Raw genomic sequence first — 26,796 nt, forward strand, 5'->3', positions numbered from 1 at the left:
ATTATAGCAGACAGTATAGTAGATAGTATAGTAAGTATAGTATAGCAGACAGTATAGTAGATAGTATAGTAAGTATAGTATAGCAGACAGTATAGTAGACAGTATAGTAAGTATATTATAGCAGATAGTATAGTAAGTATAGTATAGCAGACAGTATAGTAGATAGTATAGTAAGTATATTATAGCAGATAGTATAGTAGATAGTATAGTAAGTATATTATAGCAGATAGTATAGAAAGTATAGTATAGTAGATAGTATAGTAAGTATATTATAGCAGACAGTATAGTAGATAGTATAGTAAGTATATTATAGCAGATAGTATAGTAAGTATATTATAGCAGACAGTATAGTAGATAGTATAGTAAGTATATTATAGCAGATAGTATAGTAAGTATATTATAGCAGACATTATAGTAGATAGTATAGTAAGTATAGTATAGCAGACAGTATAGTAGACAGTATAGTAAGTATAGTATAGCAGACAGTATAGTAGACAGTATAGTAAGTGTATTATAGCAGATAGTATAGTAAGTATATTATAGCAGACAGTATAGTAGATAGTATAGTAAGTACATTATAGCAGATAGTATAGTAGACAGTATAGTAAGTATATTATAGCAGACAGTATAGTAAGTATATTATAGCAGACAGTATAGTAGATAGTATAGTAAGTATAGTATAGCAGACAGTATATTAGATAGTATAGTTAGTAAAGTATAGCAGACAGTATAGTAGATAGTATAGTAAGTAAAGTATAGCAGACAGTATAGTAGATAGTATAGTAAGTATATTATAGCAGATAGTATAGTAAGTATATTATAGCAGACAGTATAGTAGATAGTATAGTAAGTATAGTATACCAGACAGTATAGTAGATAGTATAGTAAGTATATTATAGCAGATAGTATAGTAAGTATATTATAGCAGACAGTATAGTAGATAGTATAGTAAGTATAGTATAGCAGACAGTATAGTAGATAGTATAGTAAGTGTATTATAGCAGATAGTATAGTAAGTATATTATAGCAGACAGTATAGTAGATAGTATAGTAAGTATAGTATAGCAGACAGTATAGTAGATAGTATAGTAAGTATAGTATAGCAGACATTATAGTAAGTGTATTATAGCAGATAGTATAGTAAGTATAGTATAGCAGACATTATAGTAAGTGTATTATAGCAGATAGTATAGTAAGTATATTATAGCAGACAGTATAGCAGATAGTATAGTAAGTATAGTATAGCAGACAGTATAGTAGATAGTATAGTAAGTATAGTATAGCAGACAGTATAGCAGAGAGTATAGTAAGTATATTATAGCAGATAGTATAGTAAGTATAGTATAGCAGACAGTATAGTAGACAGTATAGTAAGTATAGTATAGCAGACAGTATAGTAGACAGTATAGTAAGTATATTATAGCAGACAGTATAGTAGATAGTATAGTAAGTATATTATAGCAGATAGTATAGTATAGTAGATAGTATAGTAAGTATAGAATAGCAGACAGTATAGTAGATAGTATAGTAAGTATAGTATAGCAGACAGTATAGTACATAGTATAGTAAGTATATTATAGCAGATAGTATAGTAAGTATATTATAGCAGATAGTATAGTAGATCGTATAGTAAGTATAGTATAGCAGACAGTATAGTAGATAGTATAGTATAGCAGACAGTATAGCAGATAGTATAGTAAGTATATTATAGCAGACAGTATAGTAGATAGTATAGTAAGTATAGTATAGCAGACAGTATAGTAGATAGTATAGTAAGTATAGTATAGCAGACAGTATAGTAGATAGTATAGTAAGTGTATTATAGCAGATAGTATAGTAAGTATATTATAGCAGACAGTATAGTAGATAGTATAGTAAGTATAGTATAGCAGACAGTGTAGTATAGTAAGTATATTATAGCAGATAGTATAGTAAGTATATTATAGCAGACAGTATAGTAGATAGTATAGTAAGTATAGTGTAGCAGACAGTATAGTAGATAGTATAGTAAGTATAGTGTAGCAGACAGTATAGTAGATAGTATAGTAAGTATATTATAGCAGACAGTATAGCAGATAGTATAGTAAGTATAGTATAGCAGACAGTATAGTATAGTAAGTATATTATAGCAGATAGTATAGTAAGTATAGTATAGCAGACAGTATAGTAGATAGTATAGTAAGTATAGTATAGCAGACAGTGTAGTATAGTAAGTATATTATAGCAGATAGTATAGTAAGTATATTATAGCAGACAGTATAGTAGATAGTATAGTAAGTATAGTGTAGCAGACAGTATAGTAGATAGTATAGTAAGTATAGTGTAGCAGACAGTATAGTAGATAGTATAGTAAGTATAGTATAGCAGACAGTATAGTAGATAGTATAGTAAGTATAGTATAGCAGACAGTATAGTAGATAGTATAGTAAGTATATTATAGCAGATAGTATAGTAAGTATATTATAGCAGACAGTATAGTAGATAGTATAGTAAGTATAGTGTAGCAGACAGTATAGTAGATAGTATAGTAAGTATATTATAGCAGATAGTATAGTAAGTATAGTATAGCAGACAGTATAGTAGATAGTATAGTAAGTATATTATAGCAGATAGTATAGTAAGTATAATATAGCAGACAGTATAGTAGATAGTATAGTAAGTATATTATAGCAGACAGTATAGTAGATAGTATAGTAAGTATATTATAGCAGACAGTATAGTAGATAGTATAGTAAGTATAGTGTAGCAGACAGTATAGTAAGTATAGTGTAGCAGACAGTATAGTAGATAGTATAGTAAGTATAGTATAGCAGACAGTATAGTAGATAGTATAGTAAGTATATTATAGCAGATAGTATAGTAAGTATATTATAGCAGACAGTATAGTAGATAGTATAGTAAGTATAGTGTAGCAGACAGTATAGTAGATAGTATAGTAAGTATAGTATAGCAGACAGTATAGTAGATAGTATAGTAAGTATATTATAGCAGACAGTATAGTAGATAGTATAGTAAGTATAGTGTAGCAGACAGTATAGTAGATAGTATAGTAAGTATAGTATAGCAGACAGTATAGTAGATAGTATAGTAAGTATATTATAGCAGATAGTATAGTAAGTATAGTATAGCAGACAGTATAGTAGATAGTATAGTAAGTATATTATAGTAGATAGTATAGTAAGTATAGTGTAGCAGACAGTATAGTAGATAGTATAGTAAGTATAGTATAGCAGACAGTATAGCAGATAGTATAGTAAGTATATTATAGCAGATAGTATAGTAAGTATAGTATAGCAGACAGTATAGTAGATAGTATAGTAAGTATAGTATAGCAGACAGTATAGTAGATAGTATAGTAAGTATATTATAGCAGACAGTATAGTAGATAGTATAGTAAGTATAGTGTAGCAGACAGTATAGTAGATAGTATAGTAAGTATAGTATAGCAGACAGTATAGTAGACAGTATAGTAACTATATTATAGCAGATAGTATAGTAAGTATAGTATAGCAGACAGTATAGTAGATAGTATAGTAAGTATAGTGTAGCAGACAGTATAGTAGATAGTATAGTAAGTATAGTATAGCAGACAGTATAGTAGATAGTATAGTAAGTATATTATAGCAGATAGTATAGTAAGTATATTATAGCAGACAGTATAGTAGATAGTATAGTAAGTATAGTGTAGCAGACAGTATAGTAGATAGTATAGTAAGTATATTATAGCAGACAGTATAGTAGATAGTATAGTAAGTATAGTAGATAGTATAGTAAGTATAGTATAGCAGACAGTATAGTAGACAGTATAGTAAGTATATTATAGCAGATAGTATAGTATAGCAGACAGTATAGTAGATAGTATAGTAAGTATATTATAGCAGACAGTATAGTAGATAGTATAGTAAGTATATTATAGCAGACAGTATAGTAGATAGTATAGTAAGTATAGTATAGCAGACAGTATAGTAGATAGTATAGTAAGGATAGTATAGCAGACAGTATAGTAGACAGTATAGTAAGTATATTATAGCAGATAGTATAGTAAGTATATTATAGCAGACAGTATAGTAGATAGTATAGTAAGTATATTATAGCAGATAGTATAGTAAGTATATTATAGCAGACAGTATAGTAGACAGTATAGTAAGTATATTATAGCAGACAGTATAGTAGATATACTAAGTATATTATAGCAGATAGTATAGTAAGTATAGTATAGCAGACAGTATAGTAGATAGTATAGTAAGTATATTATAGCAGATAGTATAGTAAGTATATTATAGCAGACAGTATAGTAGATAGTATAGTAAGTATAGTGTAGCAGACAGTATAGTAGATAGTATAGTAAGTATATTATAGCAGACAGTATAGTAGATAGTATAGTAAGTATATTATAGCAGATAGTATAGTAAGTATATTATAGCAGACAGTATAGTAGACAGTATAGTAAGTATATTATAGCAGACAGTATAGTAGATAGTATAGTAAGTATATTATAGCAGATAGTATAGTAAGTATAGTGTAGCAGACAGTATAGTAGATAGAATAGTAAGTATATTATAGCAGACAGTATAGTAGACAGTATAGTAAGTATATTATAGCAGATAGTATAGTAGATAGTATAGTAAGTATAGTGTAGCAGACAGTATAGTAGATTGTATAGTAAATATATTATAACAGATAGTATAATAAGTATAGTAAGTATATTATAGCAGATAGTATAGTAAGTATAGTATAGCAGACAGTATAGTAGATAGTATAGTAAGTATATTATAGCAGATAGTATAGTAAGTATATTATAGCAGACAGTATAGTAGATAGTATAGTAAGTATAGTATAGCAGACAGTATAGTAGACAGTATAGTAAGTATATTATAGCAGACAGTATAGTAGATAGTATAGTAAGTATATTATAGCAGACAGTATAGTAGATAGTATAGTAAGTATATTATAGCAGATAGTATTGTAGATAGTATAGTAAGTATAGTATAGCAGACAGTATAGTAGACAGTATAGTAAGTATATTATAGCAGATAGTATAAGTATAGTAAGTATATTATAGCACACAGTATAGTAGATAGTATCTTATAGCAGACAGTATAGTAGACAGTATAGTAAGTATATTATAGCAGACAGTATAGTAGATAGTATAGTAAGTATAGTGAAGCAGACAGTATAGTAGATAGTATAGTAAGTATATTATAGCAGATACTATAGTAAGTATATTATAGCAGACAGTATAGTAGATAGTATAGTAAGTATAGTATAGCAGACAGTATAGTAGATAGTATAGTAAGTATATTATAGCAGATAGTATAGTAAGTATATTATAGCAGATAGTATAGTAAGTATATTATAGCAGACAGTATAGTAGACAGTATAGTAAGTATATTATAGCAGACAGTATAGTAAGTATATTATAGTAGACAGTATAGTAAGTATATTATAGCAGACAGTATAGTAGATAGTATAGTAAGTATATTATAGCAGATAGTATAGTAAGTATATTATAGCAGACAGTATAGTAGACAGTATAGTAAGTATATTATAGCAGACAGTATAGTAGATAGTATACTAAGTATATTATAGCAGATAGTATAGTAAGTATATTATAGCAGACAGTATAGTAGATAGTATACTAAGTATATTATAGCAGATAGTATAGTAAGTATATTATAGCAGACAGTATAGTAGATAGAATAGTAAGAATATAATAGCAGATAGTATTGTAGATAGTATAGTAAGTATAGTATAGCAGACAGTATAGTAGACAGTATAGTAAGTATATTATAGCAGATAGTATAAGTATAGTAAGTATATTATAGCACACAGTATAGTAGATAGTATAGTAAGTATATTATAGCAGATAGTATAGTAGATAGTATAGTAAGTATAGTATAGCAGACAGTATAGTAGATAGTATAGTATAGTAGATAGTATAGTAAGTATATTATAGTAGATAGTATAGTAAGTATAGTATAGCAGACAGTATAGTAGATAGTATAGTAAGTATATTATAGCAGATAGTATAGTAGATAGTATAGTAAGTATATTATAGCAGATAGTATAATAGATAGTATAGTAAGTATATTATAGCAGACAGTATAGTAGATAGTATAGTAAGTATATTATAGCAGATAGTATAGTAGATAGTATAGTAAGTATAGTATAGCACACAATATAGTAGACAGTATAGTAAGTAAATTATAGCAGATAGTATAGTAGATAGTATAGTAAGTATATTATAGCAGACAGTATAGTAGATAGTATAGTAAGTATATTATAGCAGATAGTATAGTAGATAGTATAGTAAGTATAGTATAGCACACAATATAGTAGACAGTATAGTAAGTATATTATAGCAGACAGTATAGTAGATAGTATAGTAAGTATATTATAGCAGACAGTATAGTAGATAGTATAGTAAGTATATTATAGCAGACAGTATAGTAGATAGTATAGTATAGTAGATAGTATAGTAGATAGTATAGTAAGTATAGTATAGTAGATAGTATAGTAAGTATAGTAGAGCAGACAGTATAGTAGATAGTATAGTAAGCATAGTATAGTAGATAGTATAGTAAGTATAGTATAGCAGACAGTATAGTAGATAGTATAGTAAGCATAGTATAGTAGATAGTATAGTAAGTATATTATAGCAGATAGTATAGTAGATAGTATAGTAAGTATAGTATAGCACACAGTATAGTAGACAGTATAGTAAGTAAATTATAGCAGATAGTATAGTAGATAGTATAGTAAGTATATTATAGCAGATAGTATAATAGATAGTATAGTAAGTATATTATAGCAGACAGTATAGTAGATAGTATAGTAAGTATATTATAGCAGATAGTATAGTAGATAGTATAGTAAGTATAGTATAGCAGACAGTATAGTAGATAGTATAGTAAGTATATTATAGCAGATAGTATAGTAAGTATATTATAGCAGACAGTATAGTAGATAGTATAGTAAGTATAGTGTAGCAGACAGTATAGTAGATAGTATAGTAAGTATATTATAGCAGATAGTATAGTAAGTATAGTATAGCAGACAGTATAGCAGATAGTATAGTAAGTATAGTATAGCAGACAGTATAGTAGATAGTATAGTAAGTATATTATAGTAGATAGTATAGTAAGTATAGTATAGTAGATAGTATAGTAAGTATAGTAGAGCAGACAGTATAGTAGATAGTATAGTAAGTATAGTATAGTAGATAGTATAGTAAGTATAGTATAGCAGACAGTATAGTAGATAGTATAGTATAGCAGACAGTATAGTAGATAGTATAGTATAGTAGATAGTATAGTAGACAGTATAGTAAGCATATTATAGCAGATAGTATAGTAAGTATATTATAGCAGATAGTATAGTAAGTATATTATAGCAGACAGTATAGTAGATAGTATAGTAAGTATATTATAGCAGATAGTATAGTAAGTATATTATAGCAGATAGTATAGTAAGTATATTATAGCAGACAGTATAGTAGATAGTATAGTAAGTATATTATAGCAGATAGTATAGTAAGTATATTATAGCAGATAGTATAGTAAGTATATTATAGCAGACAGTATAGTAGATAGTATAGTAAGTATATTATAGCAGATAGTATAGTAGATAGTATAGTAAGTATATTATAGCAGATAGTATAGTAAGTATATTATAGCAGACAGTATAGTAGATAGTATAGTAAGTATATTATAGCAGATAGTATAGTAAGTATATTATAGCAGATAGTATAGTAGACAGTATAGTAAGTATAGTATAGCAGACAGTATAGTAGATAGTATAGTAAGTATAGTATAGCAGACAGTATAGTAGATAGTATAGTAAGTATAGTATAGCAGACAGTATAGTAGATAGTATAGTAAGTATAGTATAGCATACAGTATAGTAGATAGTATAGTAAGTATAGTATAGCAGACAGTATAGTAGACAGTATAGTAAGTATATTATAGCAGATAGTATAATAAGTATAGTAAGTATATTATAGCAGATAGTATAGTAGATAGTATAGTAAGTATAGTATAGTAGACAGTATAGTAAGTATATTATAGCAGACAGTATAGTAGATAGTATAGTAAGTATATTATAGCAGACAGTATAGTAGATAGTATAGTAAGTATAGTATAGCAGACAGTATAGTAGATAGTATAGTAAGTATAGTATAGCAGACAGTATAGTAGACAGTATAGTAAGTATATTATAGCAGATAGTATAGTAAGTATATTATAGCAGATAGTATAGTAGATAGTATAGTAAGTATATTATAGTAGATAGTATAGTAAGTATAGTATAGCAGACAGTATAGTAGATAGTATAGTATAGCAGACAGTATAGTAGATAGTATAGTATAGTAGATAGTATAGTAGACAGTATAGTAAGTATATTATAGCAGATAGTATAGTAAGTATATTATAGCAGATAGTATAGTAAGTATATTATAGCAGACAGTATAGTAGATAGTATAGTAAGTATATTATAGCAGATAGTATAGTAAGTATATTATAGCAGATAGTATAGTAAGTATATTATAGCAGATAGTATAGTAAGTATATTATAGCAGACAGTATAGTAGATAGTATAGTAAGTATATTATAGCAGATAGTATAGTAAGTATATTATAGCAGATAGTATAGTAAGTATATTATAGCAGACAGTATAGTAGATAGTATAGTAAGTATATTATAGCAGATAGTATAGTAAGTATATTATAGCAGACAGTATAGTAGATAGTATAGTAAGTATATTATAGCAGATAGTATAGTAAGTATATTATAGCAGATAGTATAGTAAGTATAGTGTAGCAGACAGTATAGTAGATAGTATAGTAAGTATATTATAGCAGACAGTATTGTAGATAGTATAGTAAGTATAGTATAGCAGACAGTATAGTAGATAGTATAGTAAGTATAGAATAGCCGACAGTATAGTAGATAGTATAGTAAGTATAGTGTAGCAGACAGTATAGTAGATAGTATAGTAAGTATATTATAGCAGACAGTATAGTAGATAGTATAGTAAGTATATTATAGCAGATAGTATAGTAAGTATATTATAGCAGATAGTATAGTAAGTATATTATAGCAGACAGTATAGTAGATAGTATAGTAAGTATATTATAGCAGATAGTATAGTAAGTATATTATAGCAGACAGTATAGTAGATAGTATAGTAAGTATATTATAGCAGATAGTATAGTAAGTATATTATAGCAGATAGTATAGTAAGTATAGTGTAGCAGACAGTATAGTAGATAGTATAGTAAGTATAGTGTAGCAGACAGTATAGTAGATAGTATAGTAAGTATAGTATAGCAGACAGTATAGTAGATAGTATAGTAAGTATATTATAGCAGATAGTATAGTAAGTATATTATAGCAGATAGTATAGTAGATCGTATAGTAAGTATAGTATAGCAGACAGTATAGTAGATAGTATAGTAAATATATTATAGCAGACAGTATAGTAGATAGTATAGTAAGTATATTATAGCAGACAGTATAGTAGATAGTATAGTATAGCAGACAGTATAGTAGATAGTATAGTAAGAATATTATAGCAGACAGTATAGTAGATAGTATAGTAAGTATAGTATAGCAGACAGTATAGTAGATAGTATAGTAAGAATATTATAGCAGACAGTATAGTAGATAGTATAGTAAGTATATTATAGCAGATAGTATAGTAAGTATAGTATAGCAGACAGTATAGTAGATAGTATAGTAAGTATATTATAGCAGATAGTATAGTAAGTATATTATAGCAGACAGTATAGTAGATAGTATAGTAAGTATAGTGTAGCAGACAGTATAGTAGATAGTATAGTAAGTATAGTATAGCAGACAGTATAGTAGATAGTATAATAAGTATATTATAGCAGATAGTATAGTAAGTATATTATAGCAGACAGTATAGTAGATAGTATAGTAAGTATAGTGTAGCAGACAGTATAGTAGATAGTATAGTAAGTATATTATAGCAGATAGTATAGTAAGTATAGTATAGCAGACAGTATAGCAGATAGTATAGTAAGTATAGTATAGCAGACAGTATAGTAGATAGTATAGTAAGTATATTATAGCAGACAGTATAGTAGATAGTATAGTAAGTATATTATAGCAGACAGTATAGTAGATAGTATAGTAAGTATAGTGTAGCAGACAGTATAGTAGATAGTATAGTAAGTATATTATAGCAGACAGTATAGTAGATAGTATAGTAAGTATATTATAGCAGATAGTATAGTAAGTATATTATAGCAGACAGTATAGTAGATAGTATAGTAAGTATAGTATAGCAGACAGTATAGCAGATAGTATAGTAAGTATAGTATAGCAGACAGTGTAGTAGACAGTATAGTAAGTATATTATAGCAGATAGTATAGTAAGTATAGTATAGCAGACAGTATAGTAGATAGTATAGTAAGTATAGTATAGTAGACAGTATAGTAGATAGTATAGTAAGTATAGTATAGTAGACAGTATAGTAAGTATATTATAGCAGATAGTATAGTAAGTATAGTATAGCAGACAGTATAGTAGACAGTATAGTAAGTATATTATAGCAGACAGTATAGTAGATAGTATATTAAGTATAGTATAGCAGACAGTATAGCAGATAGTATAGTAAGTATAGTATAGTAGACAGTATAGTAAGTATATTATAGCAGATAGTATAGTAAGTATAGTATAGCAGACAGTATAGTAGATAGTATAGTAAGTATAGTATAGTAGACAGTATAGTAGATAGTATAGTAAGTATAGTATAGCAGACAGTATAGTAGACAGTATAGTAAGTATATTATAGCAGATAGTATAGTAAGTATAGTATAGCAGACAGTATAGTAGATAGTATAGTAAGTATAGTATAGTAGACAGTATAGTAGATAGTATAGTAAGTATAGTATAGCAGACAGTATAGTAGACAGTATAGTAAGTATATTATAGCAGATAGTATAGTAAGTATAGTATAGCAGACAGTATAGTAGACAGTATAGTAAGTATAGTATAGCAGGTAGTATAGTAAGTATATTATAGCAGACAGTATAGTAGATAGTATAGTAAGTATAGTATAGCAGACAGTATAGTAGATAGTATAGTAAGTATAGTATAGCACACAGTATAGTAGACAGTATAGTAAGTATATTATAGCAGACAGTATAGTAGATAGTATAGTAAGTATATTATAGCAGACAGTATAGTAGATAGTATAGTAAGTATATTATAGCAGACAGTATAGTAGATAGTATAGTAAGTATATTATAGCAGATAGTATTGTAGATAGTATAGTAAGTATAGTATAGCAGACAGTATAGTAGACAGTATAGTAAGTATATTATAGCAGATAGTATAGTAGATAGTATAGTAAGTATATTATAGCAGATAGTATAGTAAGTATATTATAGCAGACAGTATAGTAGATAGTATAGTAAGTATAGTATAGCAGACAGTATAGTAGATAGTATAGTAAGTATAGTATAGCAGACAGTATAGTAGATAGTATAGTATAGCAGACAGTATAGTAGATAGTATAGTAAGTATATTATAGCAGACAGTATAGTAGACAGTATAGTAAGTATAGTATAGCAGACAGTATAGTAGACAGTATAGTAAGTATATTATAGCAGACAGTATAGTAAGTATAGTGTAGCAGACAGTATAGTAGACAGTATAGTAAGTATATTATAGCAGATAGTATAGTATAGCAGACAGTATAGTAGATAGTATAGTAAGTATATTATAGCAGACAGTATAGTAAGTATATTATAGCAGACAGTATAGTAGATAGTATAGTAAGTATAGTATAGCAGACAGTATAGTAGACAGTATAGTAAGTATATTATAGCAGATAGTATAGTAGATAGTATAGTAAGTATATTATAGCAGATAGTATAGTAAGTATATTATAGCAGACAGTATAGTAGATAGTATAGTAAGTATATTATAGCAGATAGTATAGTAAGTATATTATAGCAGACAGTGTAGTAGATAGTATAGTAAGTATAGTATAGCAGACAGTATAGTAGATAGTATAGTAAGTATATTATAGCAGATAGTATAGTAAGTATATTATAGCAGACAGTATAGTAGATAGTATAGTAAGTATAGTGTAGCAGACAGTATAGTAGATAGTATAGTAAGTATATTATAGCAGATAGTATAGTAAGTATATTATAGCAGATAGTATAGTAAGTATATTATAGCAGACAGTATAGTAGATAGTATAGTAAGTATATTATAGCAGATAGTATAGTAAGTATATTATAGCAGACAGTATAGTAAGTATAGTGTAGCAGACAGTATAGTAGACAGTATAGTAAGTATATTATAGCACACAGTATAGTAGATAGTATAGTAAGTATATTATAGCAGATAGTATTGTAGATAGTATAGTAAGTATAGTATAGCAGACAGTATAGTAGACAGTATAGTAAGTATATTATAGCAGATAGTATAAGTATAGTAAGTATATTATAGCAGACAGTATAGTAGATAGTATAGTAAGTATAGTATAGCAGACAGTATAGTAGACAGTATAGTAAGTATATTATAGCAGATAGTATAAGTATAGTAAGTATATTATAGCAGATAGTATAGTAAGTATAGTGTAGCAGACAGTATAGTAGATAGTATAGTAAGTATAGTGTAGCAGACAGTATAGTAGATAGTATAGCAGACAGTATAGTAAGTATATTATAGCAGACAGTATAGTAGATAGTATAGTAAGTATAGTATAGCAGACAGTATAGTAGATAGTATAGTAAGTATATTATAGCAGATACTATAGTAAGTATAGTATAGCAGACAGTATAGTAGATAGTATAGTAAGTATAGTGTAGCAGACAGTATAGTAGATAGTATAGCAGACAGTATAGTAAGTATATTATAGCAGACAGTATAGTAGATAGTATAGTAAGTATAGTATAGCAGACAGTATAGTAAGTATATTATAGCAGACAGTATAGTAGACAGTATAGTAAGTATATTATAGCAGACAGTATAGTAAGTATATTATAGCAGACAGTATAGTAGACAGTATAGTAAGTATATTATAGCAGACAGTATAGTAGATAGTATAGTAAGTATATTATAGCAGATAGTATAGTAAGTATATTATAGTAGACAGTATAGTAAGTATATTATAGCAGACAGTATAGTAGATAGTATACTAAGTATATTATAGCAGATAGTATAGTAAGTATATTATAGCAGACAGTATAGTAGATAGTATACTAAGTATATTATAGCAGATAGTATAGTAAGTATATTATAGCAGACAGTATAGTAGATAGTATACTAAGTATATTATAGCAGATAGTATAGTAAGTATATTATAGCAGACAGTATAGTAGATAGAATAGTAAGAATATTATAGCAGATAGTATAGTAGACAGTATAGTAAGTAAATTATAGCAGATAGTATAGTAGATAGTATAGTAAGTATATTATAGCAGATAGTATAATAGATAGTATAGTAAGTATATTATAGCAGACAGTATAGTAGATAGTATAGTAAGTATAGTATAGTAGATAGTATAGTAAGTATATTATAGCAGATAGTATAGTAGATAGTATAGTAAGTATAGTAGAGCAGACAGTATAGTAGATAGTATAGTAAGCATAGTATAGTAGATAGTATAGTAAGTATAGTATAGCACACAGTATAGTAGACAGTATAGTAAGTAAATTATAGCAGATAGTATAGTAGATTGTATAGTAAGTATATTATAGCAGATAGTATAGTAGATAGTATAGTAAGTATATTATAGCAGATAGTATAGTAAGTATATTATAGCAGATAATATAGTAAGTATAGTATAGCAGACAGTATAGTAGATAGTATAGTAAGTATAGTATAGCAGACAGTATAGTAGATAGTATAGTAAGTATATTATAGCAGATAGTATAGTAAGTATAGTATAGCAGACAGTATAGTAGATAGTATAGTAAGTATATTATAGCAGATAGTATAGTAAGTATAGTATAGCATACAGTATAGTAGATAGTATAGTAAGTATAGTATAGCAGACAGTATAGTAGACAGTATAGTAAGTATATTATAGCAGATAGTATAATAAGTATAGTAAGTATATTATAGCAGATAGTATAGTAGATAGTATAGTAAGTATAGTATAGTAGACAGTATAGTAAGTATATTATAGCAGACAGTATAGTAGATAGTATAGTAAGTATATTATAGCAGACAGTATAGTAGATAGTATAGTAAGTATAGTATAGCAGACAGTATAGTAGATAGTATAGTAAGTATAGTATAGCAGACAGTATAGTAGACAGTATAGTAACTATATTATAGCAGACAGTATAGTAGATAGTATAGTAAGTATAGTATAGCAGACAGTATAGTAGATAGTATAGTAAATATATTATAGCAGACAGTATAGTAGATAGTATAGTAAGTATAGTATAGCAGACAGTATAGTAGATAGTATAGTAAGTATATTATAGCAGACAGTATACTACATAGTATAGTAAGTATAGTATAGCAGACAGTATAGTAGATAGTATAGTAAGTATATTATAGCAGAAAGTATAGTAAGTATATTATATCAGACAGTATAGTAGATAGTATAGTAAGTATAGTGTAGCAGACAGTATAGTAGATAGTATAGTAAGTATAGTATAGCAGACAGTATAGTAGACAGTATAGTAAGTATATTATAGCAGATAGTATAGTAAGTATATTATAGCAGACAGTATAGTAGATAGTATAGTAAGTATATTATAGCAGATAGTATAGTAAGTATATTATAGCAGACAGTATAGTAGACAGTATAGTAAGTATATTATAGCAGACAGTATAGTAGATAGTATAGTAAGTATATTATAGCAGATAGTATAGTAAGTATAGTATAGCAGACAGTATAGTAGACAGTATAGTAAGTATATTATAGCAGACAGTATAGTAGATATAGTAAGTATAGTATAGCAGACAGTATAGTAGATAGTATAGTAAGTATAGTATAGCAGACAGTATAGTAGATAGTATAGTAAGTATATTATAGCAGATAGTATAGTAAGTATATTATAGCAGACAGTATAGTAGATAGTATAGTAAGTATAGTGTAGCAGACAGTATAGTAGACAGTATAGTAAGTATATTATAGCAGACAGTATAGTAGATAGTATAGTAAGTATATTATAGCAGATAGTATAGTAAGTATATTATAGCAGACAGTATAGTAGACAGTATAGTAAGTATATTATAGCAGACAGTATAGTAGATAGTATAGTAAGTATATTATAGCAGATAGTATAGTAAGTATAGTATAGCAGACAGTATAGTAGACAGTATAGTAAGTATATTATAGCAGACAGTATAGTAGATATAGTAAGTATAGTATAGCAGACAGTATAGTAGATAGTATAGTAAGTATAGTATAGCAGACAGTATAGTAGATAGTATAGTAAGTATATTATAGCAGACAGTATAGTAGATAGTATAGTAAGTATATTATAGCAGATAGTATAGTAAGTATATTATATCAGACAGTATAGTAGATAGTATAGTAAGGATATTATAGCAGATAGTATAGTAAGTATATTATATCAGACAGTATAGTAGATAGTATAGTAAGTATAGTGTAGCAGACAGTATAGTAGATAGTATAGTAAGTATAGTATAGCAGACAGTATAGTAGACAGTATAGTAAGTATATTATAGCAGATAGTATAGTAAGTATATTATAGCAGACAGTATAGTAGACAGTATAGTAAGTATATTATAGCAGACAGTATAGTAGATAGTATAGTAAGTATATTATAGCAGATAGTATAGTAAGTATAGTATAGCAGACAGTATAGTAGACAGTATAGTAAGTATATTATAGCAGACAGTATAGTAGATAGTATAGTAAGTATAGTATAGCAGACAGTATAGTAGATAGTATAGTAAGTATAGTATAGCAGACAGTATAGTAGACAGTATAGTAAGTATATTATAGCAGACAGTATAGTAGATAGTATAGTAAGTATATTATAGCAGATAGTATAGTAAGTATAGTATAGCAGATAGTATAGTAAGTATAGTATAGCAGACAGTATAGTAGACAGTATATTAAGTATATTATAGCCGACAGTATAGTAGATAGTATAGTAAGTATAGTGTAGCAGACAGTATAGTAGACAGTATATTAAGTATATTATAGCAGACAGTATAGTAGATAGAATAGTAAGTATATTATAGCAGACAGTATAGTAGACAGTATAGTAAGTATATTATAGCAGATAGTATAGTAGATAGTATAGTAAGTATAGTGTAGCAGACAGTATAGTAGACAGTATAGTAAGTATATTATAGCAGATAGTATAGTAGATAGTATAGTAAGTATATTATAGCAGATAGTATAGTAAGTATATTATAGCAGACAGTATAGTAGATAGTATAGTAAGTATATTATAGCAGATAGTATAATAAGTATAGTAAGTATATTATAGCAGACAGTATAGTAGATAGTATAGTAAATATATTATAGCAGATAGTATAATAAGTATAGTAAGTATATTATAGCAGATAGTATAGTAAGTATATTATAGCAGACAGTATAGTAGATAGTATAGTATTACAGACAGTATAGTAGACAGTATAGTAAGTATATTATAGCAGACAGTATAGTAGATAGTATAGTAAGTATATTATAGCAGACAGTATAGTAGATAGTATAGTAAGTATATTATAGCAGATAGTATAGTAAGTATATTATAGCAGACAGTATAGTAGATAGTATAGTAAGTATAGTATAGCAGACAGTATAGTAGATAGTATAGTAAGTATATTATAGCAGATAGTATAGTAAGTATATTATAGCAGACAGTATAGTAGATAGTATAGTAAGTATAGTATAGCAGACAGTATAGTAGACAGTATAGTAAGTATATTATAGCAGACAGTATAGTAGATAGTATAGTAAGTATATTATAGCAGACAGTATAGTAGATAGTATAGTAAGTATATTATAGCAGATAGTATAGTAAGTATATTATAGCAGACAGTATAGTAGATAGTATAGTAAGTATAGTATAGCAGACAGTATAGTAGACAGTATAGTAAGTATATTATAGCAGACAGTATAGTAGATAGTATAGTAAGTATATTATAGCAGACAGTATAGTAGATAGTATAGTAAGTATAGTATAGCAGACAGTATAGTAGACAGTATAGTAAGTATATTATAGCAGATAGTATAAGTATAGTAAGTATATTATAGCAGATAGTATAGTAAGTATAGTGTAGCAGACAGTATAGTAGATAGTATAGTAAGTATATTATAGCAGATAGTATAGTAAGTATATTATAGCAGACAGTATAGTAGATAGTATAGTAAGTATATTATAGCAGATAGTATAGTAAGTATATTATAGCAGACAGTATAGTAAGTATATTATAGCAGACAGTATAGTAGATAGTATACTAAGTATATTATAACACATAGTATAGTAAGTATATTATAGCAGACAGTATAGTAGATAGTATAGTAAGTATAGTATAGCAGATAGTATAGTAAGTATATTATAGCAGACAGTATAGTAAGTATATTATAGCAGACAGTATAGCAGATAGTATAGTAAGTATATTATAGCAGACAGTATAGTAAGTATATTATAGCAGACAGTATAGTAGATAGTATACTAAGTATATTATAACACATAGTATAGTAAGTATATTATAGCAGACAGTATAGTAGATAGTATAGTAAGTATAGTATAGCAGACAGTATAGTAGATAGTATAGTAAGTATATTATAGCAGACAGTATAGTAAGTATATTATAGCAGACAGTATAGCAGATAGTATAGTAAGTATATTATAGCAGACAGTATAGTAAGTATATTATAGCAGACAGTATAGTAGATAGTATACTAAGTATATTATAACACATAGTATAGTAAGTATATTATAGTAGACAGTATAGTAGATAGTATAGTAAGTATATTATAGCAGACAGTATAGTAGACAGTATAGTAAGTATATTATAGCAGATAGTATAGTAAGTATATTATAGCAGACAGTATAGTAAGTATATTATAGCAGACAGTATAGTAGATAGTATAGTAACTATATTATAGCAGACAGTATAGCAGATAGTATAGTATAGCAGACAGTATAGTGGATAGTATAGTAAGTATATTATAGCAGATAGTATAGTAAGTATATTATAGCAGACAGTATAGTAAGTATATTATAGCAGACAGTATAGTAGATAGTATAGTAACTATATTATAGCAGACAGTATAGCAGATAGTATAGTATAGCAGACAGTATAGTAGATAGTATAGTAGATGGTATAATAAGTATATTATAGCAGATAGTATAGTAAGTATAGTATAGCAGACAGTATAGTAGATGGTATAATAAGTATATTATAGCAGACAGTATAGTAAGTATAGTATAGCAGACAGTATAGTAGATAGTATAGTAGATGGTATAATAAGTATATTATAGCAGATAGTATAGTAAGTATAGTATAGCAGACAGTATAGTAGATGGTATAATAAGTATATTATAGCAGATAGTATAGTAAGTATAGTATAGCAGACAGTATAGTAGATAGTATAGTAAGTATAGTGTAGCAGACAGTATAGTAGATAGTATAGTAAGTATATTATAGCAGATAGTATAGTAGATAGAATAGTAAGTATATTATAGCAGATAGTATAGTAAGTATATTATAGCAGACAGTATAGTAGATAGTATAGTAAGAATATTATAGCAGATAGTATAGTAGACAGTATAGTAAGTATAGTATAGCAGACAGTATAGTAGATAGTATAGTAAGTATAGTATAGCAGACAGTATAGTAGATGGTATAATAAGTATATTATAGCAGATAGTATAGTATAGCAGACAGTATAGTAGATGGTATAATAAGTATATTATAGCAGATAGTATAGTAAGTATATTATAGCAGACAGTATAGTAGATAGAATAGTAAGTATATTATAGCAGATAGTATAGTAAGTATATTATAGCAGACAGTATAGTAGATAAAATAGTAAGTATATTATAGCAGATAGTATAGTAAGTATATTATAGCAGACAGTATAGTAGATAGTATAGTAAGAATATTATAGCAGATAGTATAGTAGACAGTATAGTAAGTATAGTATAGCAGACAGTATAGTAGATAGTATAGTAAGTATATTATAGCAGACAGTATAGTAGATGGTATAATAAGTATATTATAGCAGATAGTATAGTAGATGGTATAATAAGTATATTATAGCAGATAGTATAGTATAGCAGACAGTATAGTAGATGGTATAATAAGTATATTATAGCAGATAGTATAGTATAGCAGACAGTATAGTAGATGGTATAATAAGTATATTATAGCAGATAGTATAGTAAGTATAGTATAGCAGACAGTATAGTAGATGGTATAATAAGTATATTATAGCAGATAGTATAGTAAGTATATTATAGCAGACAGTATAGTAGATAGAATAGTAAGTATATTATAGCAGATAGTATAGTAAGTATATTATAGCAGACAGTATAGTAGATAGAATAGTAAGTATATTATAGCAGATAGTATAGTAAGTATATTATAGCAGACAGTATAGTAGATAGTATAGTAAGTATAGTATAGCAGACAGTATAGTAGATAGTATAGTAAGTATAGTATAGCAGACAGTATAGTAGATAGAATAGTAAGTATATTATAGCAGATAGTATAGTAAGTATATTATAGCAGACAGTATAGTAGATAGTATAGTAAGAATATTATAGCAGATAGTATAGTAGACAGTATAGTAAGTATATTATAGCAGATAGTATAGTAAGTATAGTATAGCAGACAGTATAGTAGATAGTATAGTAAGTATAGTGTAGCAGACAGTATAGTAGATAGTATAGTAAGTATAGTGTAGCAGACAGTATAGTAGATAGTATAGTAAGTATATTATAGCAGACAGTATAGTAGATAGTATAGTAAGTATATTATAGCAGACAGTATAGTAGATAGTATACTAAGTATATTATAACACATAGTATAGTAAGTATATTATAGCAGACAGTATAGTAGATAGTATAGTAAGTATAGTATAGCAGACAGTATAGTAGATAGTATAGTAAGTATAGTGTAGCAGACAGTATAGTAGATAGTATAGTAAGTATATTATAGCAGACAGTATAGTAGATAGTATAGTAAGTATATTATAGCAGACAGTATAGTAGACAGTATAGTAGATAGTATAGTAAGTATATTATAGCAGACAGTATAGTAAGTATATTATAGCAGACAGTATAGTGGACAGTATAGTAAGTATATTATAGCAGACAGTATAGTAGATAGTATACTAAGTATATTATAACACATAGTATAGTAAGTATATTATAGCAGACAGTATAGTAGACAGTATAGTAAGTATATTATAGCAGATAGTATAGTAAGTATATTATAGCAGACAGTATAGCAGATAGTATAGTAAGTATATTATAGCAGATAGTATAGTAAGTATATTATAGCAGACAGTATAGCAGATAGTATAGTAAGTATATTATAGCAGACAGTATAGTAGATAGTATAGTAAGTATAATATAGTAGATAGTATAGTATGTATAGTATAGCAGACAGTATAGTAGATGGTATAATAAGTATATTATAGCAGATAGTATAGTAAGTATAGTATAGCAGACAGTATAGTAGATAGAATAGTAAGTATATTATAGCAGATAGTATAGTAAGTATATTATAGCAGACAGTATAGTAGATAGAATAGTAAGTATAGTATAGCAGACAGTATAGCAGATAGTATAGTAAGTATAGTATAGCAGACAGTATAGTAGATAGAATAGTAAGTATATTATAGCAGATAGTATAGTAAGTATATTATAGCAGACAGTATAGTAGATAGTATAGTAAGTATAGTATAGCAGACAGTATAGTAGATAGTATAGTAAGTATAGTATAGCACACAATATAGTAGACAGTATAGTAAGTAAATTATAGCAGATAGTATAGTAGATAGTATAGTAAGTATATTATAGCAGATAGTATAGTAGATAGTATAGTAAGTATATTATAGCAGACAGTATAGTAGATAGTATAGTAAGTATATTATAGCAGACAGTATAGTAGATAGTATAGTAGATAGTATAGTAAGTATAGTATAGTAGATAGTATAGTAAGTATATTATAGCAGACAGTATAGTAGATAGTATAGTAAGTATAGTATAGCACACAATATAGTAGACAGTATAGTAAGTAAATTATAGCAGACAGTATAGTAGATAGTATAGTAAGTATATTATATCAGATAGTATAGTAGATAGTATAGTAAGTATAGTATAGTAGATAGTATAGTAAGTATATTATAGCAGACAGTATAGTAGATAGTATAGTAAGTATAGTATAGCACACAGTATAGTAGACAGTATAGTAAGTATATTATAGCAGATAGTATAGTAAGTATATTATAGCAGACAGTATAGTAGATAGTATAGTAAGTATATTATAGCAGATAGTATAGTAAGTATATTATAGCAGATAGTATAGTAAGTATATTATAGCAGACAGTATAGTAGATAGTATAGTAAGTATATTATAGCAGATAGTATAGTAAGTATATTATAGCAGACAGTATAGTAGATAGTATAGTAAGTATATTATAGCAGATAATATAGTAAGTATAGTATAGCAGACAGTATAGTAGATAGTATAGTATAGCAGACAGTATAGTAGATAGTATAGTAAGTATATTATAGCAGATAGTATAGTAAGTATATTATAGCAGACAGTATAGTAGACAGTATAGTAGATAGTATAGTATAGCAGACAGTATAGTAGATAGTATAGTAAGTATATTATAGCAGATAGTATAGTAAGTATATTATAGCAGACAGTATAGCAGACAGTATAGTAGATAGTATAGTATAGCAGACAGTATAGTAGATAGTATAGTAAGTATATTATAGCAGACAGTATAGTAGATAGTATAGTATAGCAGACAGTATAGTAGATAGTATAGTAAGTATAGTATAGCAGACAGTATAGTAGATAGTATAGTAAGTATAGTATAGCAGACAGTATAGTAGATAGTAGAGTAAGTATATTATAGCAGATAGTATAGTAAGTATATTATAGCAGACAGTATAGTAGATAGTATAGTAAGTATAGTATAGCAGACAGTATAGTAGATAGTATAGTAAGTATATTATAGCAGATAGTATAGTAAGTATATTATAGCAGACAGTATAGCAGACAGTATAGTAGATAGTATAGTAAGTATATTATAGCAGACAGTATAGTAGATAGTATAGTATAGCAGACAGTATAGTAGATAGTATAGTAAGTATAGTATAGCAGACAGTATAGTAGATAGTATAGTAAGTATAGTATAGCAGACAGTATAGTAGATAGTATAGTAAGTATAGCATAGCAGACAGTATAGTAGACAGTATAGTAAGTATATTATAGCAGATAGTATAATAAGTATAGTAAGTATATTATAGCAGATAGTATAGTAGATAGTATAGTATAGCAGACAGTATAGTAGACAGTATAGTAAGTATATTATAGCAGACAGTATAGTAGATAGTATAGTAAGTATATTATAGTAGATAGTATAGTAAGTATAGTATAGCAGACAGTATAGTAGATAGTATAGTATAGCAGACAGTATAGTAGATAGTATAGTAAGTATAGTAAGTATATTATAGCAGATAGTATAGTAGATAGTATAGTAAGTATATTATAGCAGATAGTATAATAAGTATAGTAAGTATATTATAGCAGATAGTATAGTAGATAGTATAGTATAGCAGAGAGTATAGTAGATAGTATAGTAAGTATAGTATAGCAGACAGTATAGTAGACAGTATAGTAAGTATATTATAGCAGACAGTATAGTAGATAGTATAGTAAGTATAGTATAGCAGATAGTATAGTAAGTATATTATAGCAGATAGTATAGTAGATAGTATAGTAAGTATATTATAGTAGATAGTATAGTATAGCAGACAGTATAGTAGATAGTATAGTAAGTATATTATAGCAGATAGTATAGTAAGTATAGTATAGCAGACAGTATAGTAGATAGTATAGTAAGTATAGTATAGCAGACAGTATAGTAGACAGTATAGTAAGTATATTATAGCAGATAGTATAGTAAGTATATTATAGCAGATAGTATAGTAGATAGTATAGTAAGTATATTATAGCAGATAGTATAGTAAGTATATTATAGCAGACAGTATAGTAGATAGTATAGTAAGTATATTATAGCAGATAGTATAGTAAGTATATTATAGCAGACAGTATAGTAGATAGTATAGTAAGTATATTATAGCAGATAGTATAGTAAGTATATTATAGCAGATAGTATAGTAGATAGTATAGTAAGTATATTATAGCAGATAGTATAGTAAGTATATTATAGCAGATAGTATTGTAAGTATAGTATAGCAGACAGTATAGTAGATAGTATAGTAAGTATATTATAGCAGACAGTATAGTAGATAGTATAGTAAGTATAGTATAGCAGACAGTATAGTAGACAGTATAGTAAGTATAGTATAGCAGACAGTATAGTAGATAGTATAGTAAGTATAGTATAGCAGACAGTATAGTAGACAGTATAGTAAGTATATTATAGCAGATAGTATAATAAGTATAGTAATTATATTATAGCGGATAGTATAGTAGATAGTATAGTAAGTATATTATAGCAGACAGTATAGTAGATAGTATAGTAAGTATATTATAGCAGACAGTATAGTAGATAGTATAGTAAGTATACTATAGCAGACAGTATAGTAGATAGTATAGTAAGTATATTATAGCAGACAGTATAGTAGATAGTATAGTAAGTATATTATAGCAGACAGTATAGTAGATAGTATAGTAAGTATAGTATAGCAGACAGTATAGTAGACAGTATAGTAAGTATAGTATAGCAGACAGTATAGTAGATAGTATAGTAAGTATAGTATAGCAGACAGTATACTAGACAGTATAGTAAGTATATTATAGCAGATAGTATAGTAGACAGTATAGTAAGTATAGTATAGCAGACAGTATAGCAGATAGTATAGTAAGTATATTATAGCAGATAGTATAAGTATAGTAAGTATATTATAGCAGATAGTATAGTAGATAGTATAGTAAGTATATTATAGCAGATAGTATAGTAAGTATATTATAGCAGACAGTATAGTAGATAGTATAGTAAGTATATTATAGCAGATAGTATAGTAAGTATATTATAGCAGATAGTATAATAAGTATAGTATGTATATTATAGCAGATAGTATAGTAGATAGTATAGTAAGTATATTATAGCAGATAGTATAGTAAGTATATTATAGCAGACAGTATAGTAGATAGTATAGTAAGTATAGTATAGCAGACAGTATAGTAGATAGTATAGTAAGTATAGTATAGCAGACAGTATAGTAGATAGTATAGTAAGTATAGTATAGCAGACAGTATAGTAGATAATATAGTAAGTATAGTATAGCAGACAGTATAGTAGATAGTATAGTAAGTATATTATAGCAGACAGTATAGTAGATAGTATAGTAAGTATAGTATAGCAGACAGTATAGTAGATAGTATAGTAAGTATAGTATAACAGACAGTATAGTAGATAGTATAGTAAGTATATTATAGCAGACAGTATAGTATATAGTATAGTAAGTATATTATAGCAGACAGTATAGTAGATAGTATAGTAAGTATAGTATAGCAGACAGTATATCAGATAGTATAGTAAGTATAGTATAGCAGACAGTATAGTAGACAGTATAGTAAGTATATTATAGCAGATAGCATAATAAGTATAGTAAGTATATTATAGCAGATAGTATAGTAGATATTATAGTAAGTATAGTATAGCAGACAGTATAGTAGACAGTATAGTAAGTATATTATAGCAGATAGTATAGTAAGTATATTATAGCAGACAGTATAGTAGATAGTATAGTAAGTATATTATAGCAGATAGTATAGTAAGTATAGTATAGTAGATGGTATAGTAAGTATAGTAAAGCAGACAGTATAGTAGACAGTATAGTAAGTATATTATAGTAGATAGTATAGTAAGTATATTATAGCAGATAGTATAGTAGATAGTATAGTAGATAGTATAGTATAGTAGACAGTATAGTAGACAGTATAGTAGACAGTATAGTAAGTATATTATAGTAGATAGTATAGTAAGTATAGTATAGTAGATAGTATAGTAAGTATAGTAAAGCAGACAGTATAGTAGACAGTATAGTAAGTATATTATAGTAGATAGTATAGTAAGTATAGTATAGCAGACAGTATAGTAGATAGTATAGTAAGTATAGTATAGCAGACAGTATAGTAGATAGTATAGTAAGTATAGTATAGCAGACAGTATAGTAGATAGTATAGTAAGTATATTATAGCAGACAGTATAGTAGACAGTATAGTAAGTATATTATAGCAGACAGTATAGTAGATAGTATAGTAAGTATATTATAGCAGATAGTATAGTAAGTATATTATAGCAGACAGTATAGTAGATAGTATAGTAAGTATAGTATAGCAGACAGTATAGTAGATAGTATAGTAAGTATATTATAGCAGACAGTATAGTAGACAGTATAGTAAGTATATTATAGCAGATAGTATAGTAAGTATAGTATAGCAGACAGTATAGTAGATAGTATAGTAAGTATATTATAGCAGACAGTATAGTAAGTATATTATAGCAGATAGTATAGTAAGTATAGTATAGCAGACAGTATAGTAGATAGTATAGTAAGTATATAATAGCAGATAGTATAGTAAGTATAGTATAGCAGACAGTATAGTAGATAGTATAGTAAGTATATTATAGCAGATAGTATAGTAAGTATATTATAGCAGATAGTATAGTAAGTATAGTATAGCAGACAGTATAGTAGACAGTATAGTAAGTATATTATAGCAGATAGTATAGTAAGTATAGTATAGCAGACAGTATAGTAGACAGTATAGTAAGTATATTATAGCAGATAGTTTAGTAAGTATATTATAGCAGATAGTATAGTAGATAGTATAGTAAGTATATTATAGTAGATAGTATAGTAAGTATAGTATAGCAGACAGTATAGTAGATAGTATAGTAAGTATATTATAGCAGATAGTATAGTAGATAGTATAGTAAGTATAGTATAGCAGACAGTATAGTAGATAGTATAGTAAGAATAGTATAGCAGACAGTATAGTAGACAGTATAGTAAGTATATTATAGCAGATAGTATAATAAGTATAGTAAGTATATTATAGCAGATAGTATAGTAGATAGTATAGTAAGTATAGTATAGCAGACAGTATAGTAGATAGTATAGTAAGTATATTATAGCAGACAGTATAGTAGATAGTATAGTATAGCAGACAGTATAGTAGATAGTATAGTAAGTATATTATAGCAGATAGTAGAGTAGATAGTATAGTATAGCAGACAGTATAGTAGATAGTATAGTAAGTATAGTATAGCAGACAGTATAGTAGATAGTATAGTAAGAATAGTATAGCAGACAGTATAGTAGACAGTATAGTAAGTATATTATAGCAGATAGTATAATAAGTATAGTAAGTATATTATAGCAGATAGTATAGTAGATAGTATAGTAAGTATAGTATAGCAGACAGTATAGTAGATAGTATAGTAAGTATATTATAGCAAACAGTATAGTAGATAGTGTAGTAAGTATAGTATAGCAGACAGTATAGTAGATAGTATAGTAAGTATATTATAGCAGACAGTATAGTAGATAGTATAGTAAGTATAGTATAGCAGACAGTATAGTAGA

The sequence above is a fragment of the Phyllobates terribilis genome, unplaced genomic scaffold, assembly GCF_046119375.1.
Source record: "Phyllobates terribilis strain yellow unplaced genomic scaffold, ASM4611937v1 Scaffold_5__5_contigs__length_657084704, whole genome shotgun sequence".
Taxonomy (NCBI): Eukaryota; Metazoa; Chordata; class Amphibia; order Anura; family Dendrobatidae; genus Phyllobates; species Phyllobates terribilis.